This window comes from Mustela erminea, chromosome X (assembly GCF_009829155.1).
Source record: "Mustela erminea isolate mMusErm1 chromosome X, mMusErm1.Pri, whole genome shotgun sequence".
In the NCBI taxonomy this organism is placed as follows: domain Eukaryota; kingdom Metazoa; phylum Chordata; class Mammalia; order Carnivora; family Mustelidae; genus Mustela; species Mustela erminea.
This window is the reverse complement of record NC_045635.1, coordinates 123,075,329-123,096,540: the sequence shown is the minus strand read 5'-3', so window position 1 is coordinate 123,096,540 and position 21,212 is coordinate 123,075,329. Positions and strand designations below refer to the sequence as shown.

The 21,212-nt window shown below is 35.8% G+C and overlaps 1 long non-coding RNA gene across 1 annotated transcript; it reads left to right on the top strand.

Moving 5' to 3' along the window:
• Window positions 1-6,640: 6,640 nt before the first annotated feature.
• Window positions 6,641-20,680, top strand: LOC116583436. Its single transcript, XR_004282724.1, has 3 exons — window positions 6,641-6,652; window positions 12,928-12,932; window positions 20,603-20,680. It is a non-coding gene; the product is annotated as an uncharacterized LOC116583436 (long non-coding RNA).
• Window positions 20,681-21,212: the final 532 nt, after the last annotated feature.

Below are 21,212 nucleotides of genomic sequence, written 5' to 3'. Positions count from 1 at the left end.
GTGCACTTTTGGTGACAGTGGCACCAGTATCTGATGTACAGGCACCTTTGGAGGGGCCACAGAACCTCAGGGTCTAGAGCATGGACACATTAGGAGAGATTGTGGCTCTGGAGTTCAGAGTAACAGTGCTGTCAGTGTCTGGGATTCATCCCTTCATTGTAGCCTTGCTAATGATGTACAAGACACAGAAACTCATTGAGTGGCTGTAGGACGGTGTCCAGAATGCAAGTGTTCATGGAGCAGCAGTGGCTCCAAAGTTGGGATATGGGAGATACCACTGCAGCAGTAACTCAGGCATCCTAGGTTCAGAGGCTTGTGGAGTGGCCATGAGGTCAGGGTCTGGAGAATAGGCATAGAAGTCACCACAGCTCTGGGGTATAGTATGTAGGCATATTTGCTGCAGCACAGTGGCTTCAGTGTCAAGACATGGACACTAACAATGTAGTTTTGGAGCCAGGGTACACATACACATACACATACATTATTAAAGGTCTATTCAAATCTTCTATTTCATATGTACTCAGTTTTGGTAGTTTGTATCTTTATAGGAATTTGTCTACTTCATTTATATTATCTTTTTTGTATAAAAGTGTTTTAGTATTCACTTATATATTTTATATATATATCATATATATTTTATATATTTACATAAATATAAATATATCATACTCTACTTATATATTTGTATTTATTTACATTTATATATATATATATATATATATATACATACATACACATACACATACACATACATACAGTACAATTAAGGGAAAACCCTGGAATAAGTTGGGGTTTTATCTCTCTTTCCATATGTTTGTATGTGTGTGTGTGTGTGTGTATACTCTTCTTGATCATATATTATCTAGTATATATATGGAATGGATATATGTGTGTGTTCACTCTATCCCACACTTCAGTGTTTTCCTTTACAATTCCTAAAATGTACTATAATTCATCATACCTTTATGCTTTTGCTCTTGCTATTCCATCTATTTGTGATTTCTTTCTGCCTGGATAATGTCTGATCATCTCTAAAGATGTGGCATGAATATCATCTCATCTTAAAAGGCCTCCTTTTACACATTTAGGCAGGTTTATTATCAATCCCCTCTGCTACCATAGTGTACCTATCCTTGCACGTATATCTTGTATTGAAATAACCTGTTTCATATGACTACGTTTCCCAATTGACTAGGACTTACTTTAAAACAAGAAGTAATTTTTCTTTTAATTCCAGAACCTTGAATAGTGGTTAGTACATAGTTTGTAGTCAGTAACTACTGAATTGGACTGAACTTTAGCTAAATCAATGTGAAGGATGCACAGATGCTAACAAATCCAGAAATCATAAAAATCATTTTCTATTGTGAATAATGTTTGCTTATGTGCAAATAATAATAATGAAACCATCAACAGTAACAATAGCTTCCTTTTACTGAGTTGCTAAAGTAAGCCAGGTGTGGAATATATGCTTTATGCATGCTCTCATTTCATCTGCACAACAATTATGAGAAATGCCAGCATTTTTATCTTTTCAATTTGGGATCAAGGATATCTGAATGTGAGATTTAAGCAGCATGCATTTTATACTTACTAATATGACTTTCATTCATTTTTTTCCTCATTTCTATTCATATTATGCTTTGGATAGTCTCTCCAAGCATATGTCCTTCCAAATGCCTTCATAAATCTTCTATAGTTGCTATCCTTTACAAGTTTAATGAGGTAGGGAGATTTTTCCCTTTAATTAGTAAAGAGAAAATGGGAAAGTTGTTTATATTTACATGTTTCAGAATTCTTTAGAGCTAACTGGTACAAGATGTAATTTACCTCATTTTAAAATGTGCAATATTCTTGCTATAAATTCTGATCTGTTTTAGAGGGGAAAAAACCATTTCACTAATAAATAGAAGATATTTTAAGTTCAGCTCTTCACTAATTTATTAATTGTCTTGGGAATTTTCTTGGCCTCCTTTTGCTCAGGTTGGTAATAAAGTCATTGAACTAAATGATCTGAGATCCCTTTGAGTTCTACTATTTTGTAACTATCTAACATGCAATGGGCATGTTTGTTGAACAAATGAATGTATGGCTTTGTTTATCACAGAGTACCTCAACTGTTTACCTTCTAAAGATCTTATGAATTGACCTTCTCTTCCTTTTTCTACTACCATTTATGAACTCAGGCTTGAACAATTGCACTGGTCTCTGAAATAGTGTCTACCTCTTATCTCATGGTTTTCCAATTTTTTTTGTACACATCAGTGTAAGAGTACCACTCTTATGATAAAAATTCCTCTGAAGAAACCTATATGATTCAGAAAAATTCCATCCTAAGCATGGACTAAGACCTTCTACATTCTTCCTACATTTGTATCTCTCTCCATGCTTCCCATGTACCCCAAATTCCATCAATAGAGAATTGTTTATCATTCCATGAAAATATTATAAATTTTAGAGCCCAAAACTTTGTACACATTAATTTTAATTTTTGTAATGTGATTTCCATGTTCTCTCCCCCCTCCTCCCACTGTCTCACAACAATCTACTATGGCCCTAAGTATGATGGCAAACAACAAATATGTGGTTGCTAGAAGGCAGGCCATCCCTCTTAGTCAAGTAAGTAATTCCCAGAAAAGAAGGGCTGCGCAAACAACCCAATTATACTCAAGATTTCAAAATACAGTGATCATTATAATGATATGAAAAATTACTTTAAAAATAGTATTCCAAGTCTTTAACTTTTATTCCCCCCCCAGAGGGGATAAATAATACCTTCTGTGCTGTCCAAGTTCTGAGCCAGTTAAGAGGCAAGACAAAGAATCCACAGATAGAGACCAAAATATCACCTTTATTGGGACACCTGGGTGGCTCAGTTGGTTAAGTGTCTGCCTTAGGCTCAGGTCATGATCCCAGGGTTTTGCGATGAGCCTTGTCTTGGACTCCCTGCTAAGCAGAGAGCCTGCTTCTCCCTCTCCCTCTGCCTGTCACTCCCCCTGTTCATGCTCTCTCTCTCTCCGACAAATAAATAGATAAAACTATAAAATATCACCTTTGTTATTAAAAAAAGTTATTATTAGATAATGTAGCTTATATCTGAAAAGAAGCAGACTTAATACTGAATTCCAGAAGTAGGCAGAATTGTCTCCCCACTCAGTCATAGCAGTAGGCAGGGAAGATTTCCCTACAGGAAGGGGGACAGCCCCTTTCAGATTTACAATATAAGAAGAGCAGATGAGATTAAGTGCTCCCTGTAGACAGTTCATTCCCGAGAGAGACTGGATAAGAAGGGACAAGGCTATCTATGTTCAGTTCCCCTGCCTGACTCACTCATTAGTAACTAAGTAAGAGGTACAGAAAGACTGAGTGGGTTACACTATGATACATCCCTCTATAGGGAAAACAGAATCAGGAGTGGAAACAAGTGCATTTGTTTTTCCCAAAACCACCAGAAACTTACTAAATCACTGGGAATTTCCAGGAAACTATTTTTATAGCCTTAGAAACATACAGTGTTTCTGATACACAAGCAGGTGTGAGAAACACTATACTGCTTCATGGAAATAAAGATGTATCATATCCCCAGAGAACTTGGGAAACAACTGGAGAGTCTCAAGGGAGTAGCAAGAAAAAATTATATTTTGTAAGGATGAATGTATGTTTGTATGAAAAAAACACAAACCGTTATCAGTAGTATTGATTTAGTGCAAATGATTTATTGTTGCAGTTATTAAACATTTTCATATCTAGGCACACAAAATAATAACTAATATAAGGTATGGTATAAATAGGAGAGGCTACTTGTGATCACACCTAAGCCAACATGAGCCACTTTAAATACTAAATAGACTGTATCATGCTACTTATAACTTAACCTATTCACAAAGCAGCCCAGTATGATGCCAAGTATTGATAAACTGGGGTCAAAATGTAAACATAGCACTGTCCCTGGCAGACAATGTTTAGGTCACTTTATGGGATTATGTCATTAATTCATTATATTTCAGCATTAGCCCTATATACACAAGACCATACACTCATGAAAATTATAGTTTAGTGATAAAGACTTACAAATACGTAAGAATTGTTTTAATTGCCAAAAAGAAAAAGTAAAGTGCATGAATATGGCATGATAGAGGGCCTCATTTATATGAATCTATGTTAGTTAAGCAAAAATATGGGGAGACTATGCTAAGCTCCAGTGAATGGCATTTGTGAATACAAAATAAGAAAGTACTTGAGCAGTTTGAAGTTTTTTAGTTAAAAAAAAATCCCTATGTGACTGAACTGTACTGAACCTTTTGAAAATGAGAAGAGTAACATGAGTGTATGTGAAGAAGATAAGAACCATACCAGCAAAGTATTATAGGCAAAGCTAAGAATTGTAGATTTTGTCCAAAGCCCAATAGGAAGCCATTGGAAGATGTTAAGGTGAGCAGTAAGGTATGATTTGCATTCATTGAACACTATCTCTCTCTCTTTGTTTAAGATTTTATTTATTTATTTGACACAGAGAGAGAGATCACAAGTAGGCAGAGAGGCAGGCAGAGAGAAGGAGGGAGAAGCAGGCTCCCCGGTGAGCAGAGAGCCCCATGTGGGGCTTGATCCCAGGTCCCTGAGATCATGACCTAGCCAAAGGCAGAGGCTTAACCCACTGAGCCACCCAGGCGCCCCTAGATATCTCTTTTAGATAGTGATTTTATCTCCTTCAGATATACACTCAGAAGTGAGATTTCTGGATCACATGGTAATTCTGTTTGGATTTGTTGAAAAACTTCCATACTGTTTTCTAAAGTGGCTGCAACAATTTACATGCCCACCACAGTGTACAAGGGTTTCCTCTCCTCTACATCCTGACTAGCACTTGTCTTTTTGAGAATAGTCATTCTGACAGGCGTGGAACAATAGCACATTGTGGTTTTAATTTACATTTCCCTGATTATTAGTGATGTTGAGCACCTGTTCACTTACATGTTGGCCATTTTTATGTCTTTTCTGGAAAAATGGCTATCCAAGTCCTCTGCCCAATTTTTAAAGGATTATTTACTTATCCATTGCCCAATTTTTATTGGATTGTAATTATTTTTGCTGTTGAGTTATACAAGTTCCTTATATTTTGGATATTTACCCCTTATCACATAGGTGGTTGACAAATATTCCATTATATAAGTTGCCTCTTTCTTCATTCTGTTGATTGTTTCTTTAGCTGTGCCGAAGATTTTTAATTTGATATAGTCCTACTTGTTGATTTTTGCCAGTTGCCCATGCTTTTGGTATTATATTTAAAAAATTGTTGCCAAGAAACATTTTCCCAATACTTTTTCTAAGACTTTTATTTTCTCAGGTCTTACATTTAAGCCTTTAATCTACTGTGAGTTAATTTTTGTGAGTGGTATAAGGTAGAGATCAAGTTTCATTTTTTGCCTATAGGTATACAGTTTGTACATCAGAATTTATTGAAGAAACTATCTTTCCCCCACTGAGTTTCTTGGAATCCTAATGAAAGAATAATTGACCATATATGTATATCCTTATTTCTGTGCTATCAGTTCTGTTCTATTAGTCTATGTGGTTTGTTTGTTTGTTTGTTTATTTTTTAATGCTAGTACCATACTGTTTTACTATAGGTTTGTAGTATAGTTTGAAATAAGGAAGTATGATGCCTCCAGCTTCGTTTTTCTCTCTCAGGATTGCTTCCGCTGTTCAGGGTCCTTTGTGGTTCCATACAAATCTTAGGATGGATTTTTGTATTCCCGGAAAAAATGTCATTGGAATTTTGGTAGGGATTGCATTGGAACTATGTCTGAAGAGTGCAATAATTATATCCAGCTTCTAAAGTAGTTCACATCCATAGCCTCATTTTTATTTCACTGGATTCACACACAACCCTAAGGGCATTCCTTACCTTTGTGTTATAGAGCATCAGAAAATTGAAATGACTTGTTCAAACTCACAATACTTTGAACTTAAACTCAATTTTGATTCTCCAGTGAATTGTCTTCCACTGTATAAGTTTTAGGCTATGCTTTGTAAAGTTCTAGAGAGTCTGTGAAGCCATCTCAGTGGCCACCGTGAGAGATTGAGGAGTTTTTCTCTTTTATTATGAATATTGGGCTTTTCCATTGGTCTGTGCAGATCCCCTTCAAGTAATGGAACTTGCATTTTTGTGAAAACTTCCTCATACTCTAGAGTCATGACAGAGGCTGCCATGTTAGTAGCATATAATTATATCCTTGGCCAGCTTATGCTACCAAGAGTGGGTATCACATTTGACCAAACAATGTTTCTTCATTTGTTCTCCATGCAACTCAACACAATTCATCCAGAGGTGCAGTCATTTTACCTGAGGTGTGCCAATCAGAGGTCTGCATCAGATAATTTAGATTTAAACTTGAGACAGTCACGTTTATCCTTTTTTATGCCATGGGACTGTATGCCATGTAGCCTCAGAAGCAAAGGGAAGTCATCCCTGTGGCAGAGAATGAAGCAGTGAGACTCAAGCAGGAAAAAGAGACTGAACATTCTGATAGCATTAATAGCCTGGATTACAGCTGTAGCTAGGGTCTGGCCACTTTATTGTTCTTGGCTTCTATGAGACAAACCCAAGGTGTCCTTACAAGTTATTTTTTTCCCTTGAGCATCTTCATGGCAAGTTTCTGACACAACTAGACTTCCTAATCATATTTTCTCTAGGATAAATATATATGTGTGTATCCACACACACACACACACACACACACACACACACACACACACACAGTCATACTCTTACACACAGGTTTCCCCCACTATCTGAAAGTGGATGTTCCTATGAAACTTTTCATAAACAGAAATGGTATAAAACAAAAAAGCAATTACCATTAATTTATATGAAAAAATTTTTGAATATTCTCAGACTCCCTCCCCCCAAAACCCCCTACTGTATTCTGATACCTCAGGACACATCTTGCTAACAGATGCACAAGATAAATCAAGATAAAACACAGATGCTCACAGACACAGTTTAGAGTTCTGGCACCTTGATCCTGAGATGCTGTGTATAGTTCCTGGGGGAAGGAGTTTGGCGATACTAATATAAGCCTTTCATTAAAGAGAAGTGACATAAGCCAAACTTTTGAAAAGTGAGGGATATATGTATTTTTAAATATTTTAAAATCTCTGAACTTCATAGAACTTGTATAAAATAACTCAATGTTTCTAAAACCTTGATATTTAAATTAATTGTTTAAGCAGCTGGAAAACCATTCAGATTTCTAGGCTTCAAACTCTAAAGGTGGGACATAGGAAAATAAGTTTTAAATGAGTACATAATTCAGTGATGATCAATGACTACACTTTGAGGAACACTGTAATTCATTCTTTCTTGAATTATGTGTGACTCACCCAATATTTTAAAGAGCATTTTAAATAGCATATTAATTTAATAATATTGACTTATATTATTTTATTTGATTGTCACAATAAAATAAGTCAGCATTTCTCAAAGTATATTTTATAGAACATTAGTTGTCTCTAGTATTCCACAAAATTATAGTAAGAAAAAAAGAAAGTCCCCATGGCCAGATACATTTGGGAAAGGCTGTATACTTAAATTTTTAAAAAAATTTTTAAGTGTTCAGTGGTTCATTAGTTGTGTATAACACCCAGTGCTCATCACATCACATGCCCTCCTTAATGACCATCCCTCAGTTACCCCATCCCCCCACCCATCTCCCTTTCCACAACCCTCAGTTTGTTTCCCAGAGTCCAGAGTCTCTCACAGTTTGTCTCCCTCTCTGATTTCTTCCCATTCAGTTTTCCCTCCCTTCCCCTATGATCCTCTGTGCTACTGTTTGTGTTCCACATGTGAGTGAAACCATATGATAATTGTCTTTCTCTGCTTGACTTACTTCACTGAGCATAATATATATTCCATCCATGTTAATGCAAATGGTGGGTATTCATCCTGATAGCTGAGTAATAGTCCATTGTGTCTATGGACCACATCTTCTTTATCCATTCATCTATTGAAGGACATCTTGGCTCCTCCCACAGTTTAGCTATTTGTGGGCATTGCTGCTATGAACATTCTTTCATGTATATTCACAATGCATAACTATGTTTTAAGAGTACAAGAAATCCTAAGGCAAATCCTCCTATTTTACTGTGTTTAATTTAGCTTCTCTTAAAATTATTCAATCACTGAGCACACTTCAGAAAATTCTGGAAGAATATTTATACAAAGAAGTTAAATAAACAAAAAAAGTAATTTTTTAACCATTATTCTTTGTGCCTGTGCATGTGGTGGCTGAGAATATCATACTTCATGGTCACTAGGAGCCCATTTCAAGAAATTTATAGTTTATAATCTTGTACCAAGAAGCAACAAATTCCTGGTTCAGCCCTGGAAATAGAACAGATTTGAGAGCATACATGCTGACTTAAGATGTACATAGGAATTTAACACTGAGACAATATTTTCATGACTCAAATTTCTATAATATTTGCACTTAAACATTGCCAAAATTGGGATTTGACATATATTCAATGGGTATGTCATTGATAGTCATTTTTTTTTTTTTTTGCAACTCAACATGCAACTCAACACAGTTCATCCAGAGGTGCTTCCTCTAGTAGTTTTTCCCTGAAATAGAGTACTTATACCCAAGATCTTTGTATCCTATTCTGTTTTCTGGGGGACAGAGTGGGGGAGACCCAAGCTAAGAAATAGCTAAAACAGAAGATATGACAAAACAGATTTTAAAAATTCAGAGGATGTATATATAGGTAGCCATCTTATTAAACTGTTATCTATATAATTTTGTTTAAATATTTCACACATCTCACCAAAAAAATGTATAAATAATGCATAATTTTCAGCCTAAAAATAGAGGTTCTTGAGTCAGACTGCCTAGGTTTAAATCAGATCTGCCACCTAATAGCTGTATAACTCTGGGTAATTTTATTAACCTTTTGACTCTGTCACATATAAAAATGGAGATAATAATAGATAATAAAACTTTGATAGCATTTACTATGTGTCAGGCACTATTATAAGATTTTTATATATGTTGTAACTAATTTGACTTTGAAAATTGTACCAGGTAGGTTCAATTATCAGTATAGTGGTTAATTTAAAATGAAGGACACAGGAGTTAAGAGACTTTAAGGAACATAACTAATAAGAAGCCCAGAAAAAAATACTTAACCCATTCTAGCTCCATTCTGGTGTTCTTAACTACCACAATATGCTCTCTCTCTAAGAATATATTCAAAGATTTCATGAATTGATTAAATGAGATAATACTGATAAGGCACTTAAAAGTGTTTACACACTACACTTAATAATTTTAGCTGTTATTTTTATTACTATTATTTTGCCAATCATGCTGAAAAGAAACAAGAACTCCACAGCATTTATGTCATGGCTTTCAAAATTAGCCTGAGCATTGAGGGTTCAGTTGAAAATACTGGAAACAATGCATTCATTGCTGGCTTTAAGCATAAAGTGCTCTTTTTTGGTAGTTTGAATCAGAATATGACAATACATCATTTATTTATTGAATATCTTCCTAAGAATATTCTTGGCCACTTTCTTTAAAATTCACCTCACACAATGCCAGCAAGTATCTTGCATATTTGCCTCCAAAGAATAATCTGAGAGTTAAATGGGGTAAATGTACCTCAAAATACTAAACGTCAGTACTGTAAGGATACTTTTCTCAAATTTGCAGTCATGGAACTAGTAGCAATATATGCTATAATTTTCCTAATATGTACAGTGTTTGAAGTTGTTTTGACAGGAAGAGAAGCATAATAACTTTTCACCATGGGAAACACTGTGACTTTGATTCCTTTCCTCAAACATTATGATCAGCACATGTCTTCTCAGACAATTCTTCCGCTAATGTCGAAAGCTAAAGTAGCCATCTATGAAAACTTCCTTTTTTACTCAACATCACTTTCTGTAATTGACCCTTGAACCACATGGGTTTGAACTGTGCAGGCCCATTTATACATGAACTTTTCTCAATATACATTTTGGAAAATTTGGGGGAGATTTGCAAGAATTTGAAAAAACTCACAGATGAACCATGTAACCTAGAAATGTCCCCAAATAAGAGAAACTTAGGTATTATTGTAAGAATAGTATATAATGCGTATACAAAACTGGCTGTGTTATTGGTAAGGCTTCTGGTCAACAATGGGCTATTAGTAATTAAGTTTTGGGGAGTCAAAGTTATATGTGGATTTTCAGCTACATGTGGGGGTTAGTACGCCTAACTCCTCAATTGTTCAAGGGTCATCTGAACTTTAAATATTTCTTAATAAGGAGTTAGAAAATAAAATGTTTCAAAAAAAGTGACGTTGATAAGTTTACTATATTTCGTTCTCTGAGCTATGCTGGACATAAGTTTTGTTGTTTGTTTTGTGCAAATGTGTGTTTAAATGAACATTCTCCATACTTTTCTCAAGCCTAGAAGCCTTCCCTTACCACATGTATGCATCCACATGTACATGTATGCATGTGTGTTTGTGTTAGGGGGAGAGTAATATGCAACCTGGGTATTGTAGGAGCCAAAAGTAGTTTACCCCAAGATGGGTCACTTTGGCATTAACATTATCTTGAATTAAAAGCAATCTAAAAAGCAATCTAAAAAGCTCTTCACCCCCTCCCAACTGCCTGCTCATACTAGGAATAGACCTATTAACAAAGGTTCCTCTTTATATAAGAATCTTATCTGCATAATAGGGCAAGCATTGTTTTCCAAATACCTCCTTCACCTTTCTGCTAATGGACTTTCTTCCCTTGGTAGCCACAGACCCTGCCCTTTCCATTAGCTCCTTAAAGCATCACGTTGCCTCACTGTCTTTGGAATTACCATGTCTTTGTGGATTCCCCATTTGTACTCCATTAAATTTGATTTTTTTCCTGTTAATCTACCTTGCGCCAATTTGGTTCTTAGTCCAGCTAGAAGGACCTCGAAGGGCAGAGAAAATTCTTCCTTCTCAACAGTGTCTGTTAGCTAATATGTTTTAGATTGCTGGCATTTGCTAAGAAGCTGGCATCATGAAGAACTCACATTGTTTCAGTTGTAACTTATTTGCTTTTCTTGGGTTTTGTTTTATTTTGTTTTTTAATCAGAATCTAATTAGATAGAACAAGGACCATGGGCAGATTGCTTAGCAAATATGTCTTTTAAGACCATCATTATTATCAAAGGTGGTACAATAACACACCATCCATCACTTTGATTTTCTTTAGGGATGCAACAGGAGAAACACAATGACTTTTAGGACCAATGTTTCATAAGTTCCTCTTTGTTACAAATATATGGCCAATGTTTCAGTTGGTCTTTTGATTTTATTTTCATTCTTGTTTTACACGGTTGATATTTAGTCCTTCCAGAATTAAAAACATTTCAAAACAAAAAGGTAGGTGAGTGAATCCAATTTCATATTTAAAAAGTATTTATGTCAGTTATTAATTAGAGCTAATGTGTAAAAACAGAGAGCTAAAAGAGAATTTGGATTTCTGATCCAAATGTTCTCAACATGGGTACTCATCAGAATCACTGATAAGACTTAAAATGTACAGATTTTAAACACCTCTCTAGACCTCCTAAATCAGAATCTGCTGGGAGCAAACCACAGGAATCTGCATTAAAACATAGTTCTCTAGATGGTTTTCCTGCTCACCTTGGTAAGGAATCAATGATCTTGCTAAATCCCTTTATTTCACAGATGAGAAGGTTGAGTCTCAGAGCAGTGAATTCCCTGGCCTAATTTATACAACACATTAATAACAGAGATGAACTAATATTTATATATCTTAGCACTGGAACTGTCTCCCGTATTCTACCTATCCTGGTGCACTAATTCCTATTTTAACCAAGAGAGCTCGGCTTCCTTTCTAGTGCATGTGTAAGCATACTGTTAATACTGATTTTATAAACTTAAAATTTTGCACAACTGCTTCAGTGTTTCAGTGACACGTTTGGATGGTGATTGATTTGTAAATAATTTTCTGAAAATTTATTTATTTGTTAGAGAGAACATGAGCAAGGGAAAGGGCAGAGAGAGAGGGAGGAAGAAAATCTGGAACAGATTGCCTGCTGAGTTTGGAGCCCAACATGGGGCTTGATCCCACAGCTCTGAGATCATGACCTGAGCTGAAATCAAGAGTCAGACATGCAACAGACTGAGCCACCCAGGGGCCCCAGATTTGTAAATAATTTTCTAAGACATAGGATTTTTTTTTAGTAGTCCTCACATTTTTGGAGGATGTGAATTATGTTTTTTTTTTCATTTTGCAGAACTAAATTTTCATAATCAGATTATATTATTTATACATTACTACTTATTTAAATAGCTCAAATGATGGTACAAATTTTATTTTTCTTTCTAACAGCTCTATAGATGAAAGATCATTTTAACAAGAGCCTGCTAACCAAAGAAAGAATCTAGTGCCTTATTGGGAGACATGAACAATGGAAACCAGTATAGTTTATCTGTAGGAGGGGAAAAGCAAATCACCCTTGTAATAGTCACTGTGGAGAATTATAATAAACTACTTAGTATGTACAGAAATATGAAAGATACTGGGGGTATAGAGCTTACCTCAATAAGTTCTAATCCTAATGGAAATGGCTACACATATATAAATACAAATAAGATAAAGCATACCTAACAGTGTTAACAAAATAAGGCCTTCATGTTAAGGGGTATCCATATTTTGGGGTAGAGTGCAAAAGGCTGTTAAAAAAACAAAATTCAACTGAGTAAATGTTAAAAAATATAATTGGTTTTATTCAATGATTCATGAGTCAGGCAGCATCCCATCTAACAAATAGAAAGGAAACTCCAAAGAGCTGTACAGAGCAAAACCTTTTATAGTCAGAAGTGGACAGGACAAGGAAGATACTAGCAAAGAGTAGATTGTTGCAGACAAGGTGACCTTCCTTTAGGAGGATGACAGGAGTCTCTCAGGTAGTTAAGTTTAGCTCACTAGTGCTGACCAAGAAATTCCAGACTGACTGGTAAAGAGTACATTCCTGGAAGAAGCTAAAACTGCAGTTGGGTTAAGTATTATGTCTCTGTTTGGTGATGTAAGCTTGGCACAAGAGACTCTATTTTAGGCCTGTTTTCTCTCTCATTCATTCCCTCTCTCTCTCTCTCTCTTTCACTCTCTCTCAGGACACAGACTTTGAAAATGAACCAACATGGTTTTATTCATGGTTGTAGGTGAACAACTTGGGTTCTAATTAATAACAGTTTATTTTAGGTCAATGGGTTTTTAATCTTGTTTAAGAAAGCCTTTGCTATAAAAAAAGAAAGCGTTTGCTATCAGGGTCTAATATTTCTTTACAGTATTTTCCAGTAAAGTTTCTAAAGATTTGTTTTGAATATTTAAGTCTATAACCCATCTGGAGTTACTTTTTAATTTTTTTTAAAGATTTTATTTATTTATTTGACAGAGAGAGATCACAAGTAGGCAAAGAGGCAGGCAGAGAGAGAGGAGGAAGTAGGCTCCCTGCTCCCTGTTGAGCAGAGAGCCCGGTTCAGGGCTCAATCCCAGGTCCCTGGGATCATGACCTGAGCAGAAGGCAGAGGCTTTAACCTACTGAGCCACCCAGGTGCCCCTGGAGTTACTTTTTAATATATGGTATGAGAGACCTCCAATTTCTGGGGTACCCATGTGCAAAATCATTTTGTCCAGTTCAATTTTTTAAATAATCCAATGATATAACAAATCAAATATTGTTAATGCCCTGCCACCCCCACATTAACAATGGTGTGTTTATTCTTGAAACCTGAGAAAACAAGACATTCAAACTAATGGTCATAGTGGTGAAGTAATTTTCTTGTAAGAAAATTACTTGCCATGGATCATCTCCTCCTAGAATCATACTATAAGACAAAAATAGTATCTTTGTTTTTAGATACTTCCTTAAATACATGTGGACATATTCAGTAAAGGATAAAATAGTCAGCACAGAAGTCAATATACTTCAAGTCCCTTTTATAAGATATTTCATACTCACAGAAAGATCAGTAATGAAGAGTAAGCTAAGTTTGAATCAAAATAATACAGGAAAATTATTGTGAAAATTGGGGTAAAATCCCAAAAAAAGAGTATGTTACCCCATGGGAACTGCTGTGGATATGTTCAGTAGAATTCTGTGAAATGTTCTTGATTCAGTAGAGCAAATAGCTTTCTATTTTTCTAATTGAATTTTGAATTCCTTATAATCATGACAACTTGAATCCTTGAAACTCACAAGAGAAAAGAGTGTCATTGTCAGTATCAGTGATTAGTAAGTAGGCTGCTACCACCAGTATTGTTCTTATTGTTTTTATTTTTAATTTTTAATTATATTATTATCAGAGAAGATGGACTCAAAGCAGACCAAAGACAGTAGCTAAAGTGAAAGTAAAGAATGTGCCTAGTCATAGAACAAAGACCCAGGTGAACTGGTGATAGTCCATTTAAAACTATGCGTAAAGCAATACTGGAACCATTTGGCATTATTAACATTATTAACACTGAAGGAATCTACTAGTACAGTTAGTACTGAGACTAGGAAATAATTGTGTCTGGGATTTTGTGTCTAGCACATGATAGGCACTCAATAACTATGTTTGACTGAATTAGTAAATAAAAGTGCAAAAGAATAAATGATGATTGTTCAAACATAAAACAATTTTTGTCCTAATGTCTATTTGTTTACTATTACTACAGTTATTTCAGATGTCTTTTAGATATTGTTCACATGATTTAAACTGTACATCTTTTATTTCAACTAATTTTTGTTTTTGAATCTTTGTCTTTTTTTTAAGACTTCATTCATTCATCTGACAGAGAGAGAGAGATCACAAGTAGGCAGAGAGGCAAGCAGAGGGGTAGGGGAAGTAGGCTCTCTGCTGAGCAAAGAGTCTGATGCAGGACTCGATTCCAGGACCCTGAGATCATGATCTGAGCTGAAGGCAGAGGCTTAACCCACTGAGCCACCCAGGTGCCCCTTGACTATTTGTCTTTGAATCTACCTACCTACCTACCTATCTATCCATCTATCTATCTATATTAATTATTTTCTTTGTGTTGATGAAGAGAACTCTGAAAAGTAAGCAAAGGCAGGCAGAATTTAGAGGACTGTCAAAAGTTGGAGATGTGACTGTATGACTCAGTTTCTCATTTGCTTTATTCCTATATAGCTTTGTTCCGAGCGCAGAGCTCAGTTATGAAGCAAAACAATGCCAGTGATGATCCAAATAGGTAAAATGCCATTAGATACCCCACCTTTCCAGCTAAAGAGAGAAGGAAAAGGAGTCTTGTGGGACTGGAAAATGGTAGGAGCATCTCTGAACCAACCAAGAAGGTGCTGTCTAATTCTTTGTCTGAATTTGCACAACTCTCAAAATAATCCCTGATCTTTGAATGTTTAAGAAAGAGAGAAGTAGGGGCACCTGGGTGGCTCAGTCAGCTGAGTGTCTGCCTTCAGCCTGGGTCATAATGCCAAGGCTCAGTGGGGAGCCTGCTTCTCCCTCTCCCTCTGCTGCTCTCCCTGTTTGTGCACTTGCTCGCTCTCTCTCTCTCTGTCAAGTAAATGAATAAAATCTTAAAAAAAAAGAGTGAGAGAGATGTAAACCAGAATAGCTAAGGCATAGAGAATCAGAGTAAATGATAAAATACCATAGAAGACTTAGGCTAATCCCTGAGAGGCAAATGTGTGGGACAGACCTAAACTAGTAGAGCAAAGATTTTGAATTACTACCTAATAAGGTGAAATGGAACCTGTAGTTTGAAACTAATAGGGCTAATTATCAGCTAAAATTAAAACATTCCAGAAGATTATAATAAGAAACTGGTTCTACACAACAGAAAATTCATAACGTTCAGCATGTAATGCCAAATACTCTGCAATAATGAACATAAATATACATAATAGTGTGACCAATTTTCACAAGAGAAAGCAGTCAATAGGTAGCATACTCAAGTTAACTCAGATTAGATTACAAGACAAAAACTATATAATTATGTGATGTGATAGAAGTATTAGCTAACACTATGGTAGTAATCATTTTGTAATATGTAAGTGTATTAAATCAACACATTGTACATCTCAAGCTTATAAAATGCTTATATGTCCATTATATCTCAATAAAGCCAGCAAAAGCAAATTAAGATAAAAATTAAGATGAAAAATTAAGATAAATCCTTGGGGAGGAAAATAATTGTGGAGCAGCTATTTTTTATAATTATGCTACTTGGTGTCAAGGAAAATACACCTGAAAGGAATGGAAAGAGATGTTCTCTGGAGAGACAGAGAAAAAGAAAAAAGCTTAAATTGAATAAAATGCCAACTTTAGAACTGAAAAATACAATGCTTGAAATAAAATCCACTGTATAGGCTCAATATAAAAATGGAGAGTACTGTCAGAAACAAAATTTGTAACATTGTTTGATGGGATTCTTTATGAATGTAGATATATTACATATGACAACTATAACAAAGAGTAATGGAGTTGAGTGTAAAAAAAACGTAAATGATTAAAGGGCTCCTACTTTTTACTTGACATGGTACAATATTAACTCTAAGTAGATTGTGAATAATTAGATATGTATTTTATAATTCCTAGATTAATTACTGGGTAATGGTATAATGTGATATACCAAAAACACCAACAGATTAATTGAAATGAAATCCTAAAAATTACTCAAATAATTCAAAGAAAGACAGGAAAAGAGTAGAAGAAGAACATAAAACAGAGAAGAAAAATAGAAAACAACAAAGTAGTAGACCTAAGTCCAAGCACACCAATGCTTACGCTAAATGTTGACCTACAAAGGTTATACATATTTTAAAAAAATAACCTCAACTCAAGGAGTATGGAGGCATAATTGGGCTTCCTAACATAAAGAGTAGTTACAGTGTTAAAATTTTTTCCTTCCCTAATAGATGAAGATGGAATTTCTACTTCTTACTTATACTTCTTTAATTATGAGTGAGGTTAACTCCTTTTAAATATATTAACAGCCATTATGTGTATGTGTGTGTGTGTGTGTGTGTATTTTCATTTGAGGCTTATTTTTTTGTTAGGTTTTAAAATTTTTTTGTTTTTATTGAGGTATAATTAACATACCATGTTATATTAGTTTCAATACACCATATTGATTGGACAATTCTATGCATTGTTCAGTACTTACAACAGTAAGTGTAGTCACCATCTGTCACCATACAACATTATTACAGTATTATTGACTATATTCCCTATACTGTAATTTTCATCTCCATGACTTGTTTATTTTATAACTGGAAGTTTGTATCTGTCTCTTTTTTTTCTACTAAAATAATTGAGAAAATAAATGATAATAACCTAAATAGGCTATTTAAAATTTAGTGATAGAAAGAATAGAACAGAAAAATTTTATATGTTACCCACAAAAGGTAACTTATTGAAGACATAGGTAAATGGAAGATAAATATATGAAAAATATATGCCATGTGTATTTATTTATTATTGCATAACAAATCTCCAAATTTAGCAGCTTAAAACAACATTTTACAATCGTAATTTCTGTGAGTCCTGAATTTATTAGTGGCTTTGTTTTTATTTCTTTTTTCTTTAAGATTTTTTTATTTATTTACTTAGAGAGCAGAGTGAGTGAGAGAGAACACGAGTTGGGGGGAGGGGAAGAAGGAGAGGGAAAAGCAAGCTCCCCACTGAGCAAGGAGCTGGATGTGGGGCTTGAGCCCAGGACCCTGGGATCATGACCTGCCAAAGGTAGGCACTTAACCAGCTGAGCCACCCAGGTGAACCTCAGTTATTTCTAACTTAAGATCTCTCATGAAGTTGCAGTCAAGATAGCCAGGGTTCCAGTTATCTGAGAATGTAAGTGGGGTTGGAGAAATCTGGTTCTCAAATGGCTCATTTAGATAACTGTTGACAAGAAGCCCTAGTTCTTTGTTGGGTATTGACACGTCTTCAGTTCCTAGCTGCGTGGATATTCTTGAGTGTCCTAACAGCAGGGCAGATGGTTTCCCCCAGAATGAGTAATCCAAAAGAATCATGGAAACCTCAATATATTTTGTGTTCTAGTCTTAGAAGTCACACACTGTTGTGTTTCTCATATTCTCCTCATTACAAATGAGTGACTAAATCCAACTCTGTTTAAACAGGAGAATTAAGCTTACTCTTAAAGGGATTATTATTCAAGAATCTGCAGACATATATTTGCCATGTACACTGTAAACATAAAAAGGCTGAAGTGGCTACTTAAATATAAAGCCAGCAGCTGGCTCCTTCTCTCTTGCTCTACAGGGGTCAAGATTTTGCTTGAAAAGCAAATTAGAGGATGTATCAAATAGAGCTCCCATAATTCCTAGTGTTCTACCTTCTGCTCTTCTCAGTCTTTTCCATTTCATCCATTCTCTCTTATATGTTCCTTCTTTTCTGCAGAAGTAAATAAGTCCCTTTTACCTAGGAAGCTTTGGGCATATTTAGGAGCCTTAGGCTTCTACTGAATGTTAATTTTCTATTGGCTTCACATGAAAATAACTGAGTTTTGAGGGATTCTGAGGATAAAAACAGATGGCATTTTTCTTCTGGCTGTCAAATTAGGAATAAAAAGTGACAGATTTTCATTGGGGGAGATACTTATTTCACCCTTAGGCAAAACTTTAAAATACTTTGGGTGACTAACAAAGGGGCACAGCGCTAAGATACCTTGCTCTCTAAAATTATGGATTGTTAGAAATGTGTTAATAGAAATCATCTTAGCAAGAATGAAACCTCTCATTCTTGTCTGGAGGATCTAAAATATGGTCACTTTGACATAAAAGAAACCTCGATTTACAACCTAGGTGCAGAGCAAAAGATAAAGGATTTGGGACACACACTCCACCTTTATGTTAATGTTATGGTTTTCAAGAAATCCTCTTGTTCCAGGAATTTTTTTACCCCTTTATATACACTCTGGTTTGTTTTGTGTCTATCAAAACACTGCCTCACTTAAATTTTACTTAAACTCCATCCTTCCCCCAAATTCTATCTTACCCTGTCTCTTCCTTAATATGATGAAAAACCCCTTGTTTCCCTCCTGTGTGGTTTCCTATGTGGTAGAAAGTTAATTAACAGAACTTTGATGACAGGTTTGTCCCTGGTTATTTTTATCAGGTGGCTGTTATCACCACAAATTTATGCAGTTAAATTCATTTCACTATCATGGGGATTGTTCCTTTTAAAATACCTGAAAATAGTCTATGGGAGAAATTCACATTTTTCCTAGAGACAGAGTTTTGTTTTGTGTTAATCAATGACTCTTTGTATACCTGATAACATTAAAATCCTGTTTTTTTTTTAATTGACTGAAAATGAAAGATATTGTCTGAAAATCATTTTTCTTTCTTTCTTGATGAGGGAAGGTTGTGAGAGCAAGGTCTTACTCTATGCCTACCCATTCAGTAAGAATAGAGACATGAAAATGGCTGGCAGGTAGCATGAGAAACTTTGGATTCTAGGGGTGCTTGGGTAGCTCAGTGGGTTAAAGCCTCTGCCTTCGGCTCAAGTCATGATCCCAGGGTCCTGGGATCGAGCCCTGCATCAGGCTCTCTGCTCAGTGGGAAGCCTACTTCCTCCACCTGCCTCTCTGCCTACTTGTGATCTCTCTCTCTGTATTAAATAAATTTAAAAAATCTTTTTTTTTTAAGGAAACTTTGGATTCTATAGGTATGTTAGTGGGTTGTTAAAAAAGTTCAGGATATAAACAAGATAATCCCATATATCAAAGAATATGCATCAATCCATGTAACCTCACCAAATTTAAATTGTTTTCTAAAAGAAGTTTTTTTTTTCCCCAAAAGTCTTGGTCATGCTCTTACTGTGTTCTGTGCAGGAATTAGTGATCTTGTGATGTATAAATGAGGGACCTATCTTTGATTTAATTGTAGTATACCAGAGAAGCCAAAGATGGAAGTAAATATTTGTAGGAGTCTAGGGTTAGTGCTTTAGTACAAATCTCTAAAAAGTACAAACAGGCAGAAGAAAGAAAGAAATCACTACGTTATTAGAGAACACAGAATTTGAAGAACTTTTGTAAGATAACATACAAATGAAAATAGACCACTTAAAACCTAACTGTGGAGGAGAAACCTATTGATGAAGGCAAAGTATTCGAAGAAAAATCTCAACTTGAACAAATACACAAAGTAGGAAGAAGCATTAGGACAATTGGGTTATTTAATTAATTAAATAAATACATCTTGAACACTGAGCTCCATCAGAGTCCACTCCTTAACCCACCCAAAAGTGCATATGCATGTGCACACACACATGCAAGCAGTAGCAGCAGTTTTGATGTAGTATGTAGTTAGACAAATTCTAGTAAATTCTATAGATTCAAGACATTCACTGTAAAAGACTGAAGAACCTGCCTGAGAATTACTTCTACTCAGATTTTTATTATAAACAAAGGGAGAGGAAAATTACCATGATTGCTGACTGGAAGGTAAATATGGTTGTCAGCTGTTATTTTAGTCACTGGGGAGACTGGATCCCCAATTTGGCAATCCATCCCCATGCAACCTTAAAGTGAAATTTGTGGGGCCCTACTCCCCATGAGCATGACCGGATCAAGGTCCACGTGCCCACAGGCTTTGCTGCCTTCCCTTGTAAGTTAATGCATATGCCTGAAAAAATGGGTGAAGTTCAAGTACACAGAACTCGTCTCCTCTTCCTACCTGGCCTGTGAGGGCCACTTTGCCACCTTTGAGGAGCCAGAGCTGCTGGCCTGGGACATCTGCAAATTCGTGGGGCTGCTGGAGCAGTGCTGATGCCCCCGGGGCTGCTCATCACCTGCAGTCTCCCTGGCCAATGGCTGCCCCGACCCGCCAGGGCCTCCCAAGGAACAGGGAGACCCCCCTCTTCTCTTTGCAATGATGTACACCTCACACCTGTCCCACGCCCCTGCCGGCCCCCTGCTCACTGCTCCCTCCAGTGCTCCCACACACATGTCAGTGATGATAAATGATTCTATTCCTAAAAAAAAAAAAGAAAACTACACTCATACAAAACCACTCATCAGAACTTGATTCAGGACAGAAATTTATTGGATAAAGAAACCTAAATTATGATGACAACCTATATTTCTTACTTGGCAACTTACCTGTACAATCCAGAATCACCAGATATTTGGGGAAAATGTGAAAGAATAATCAAGACAATCATGATAA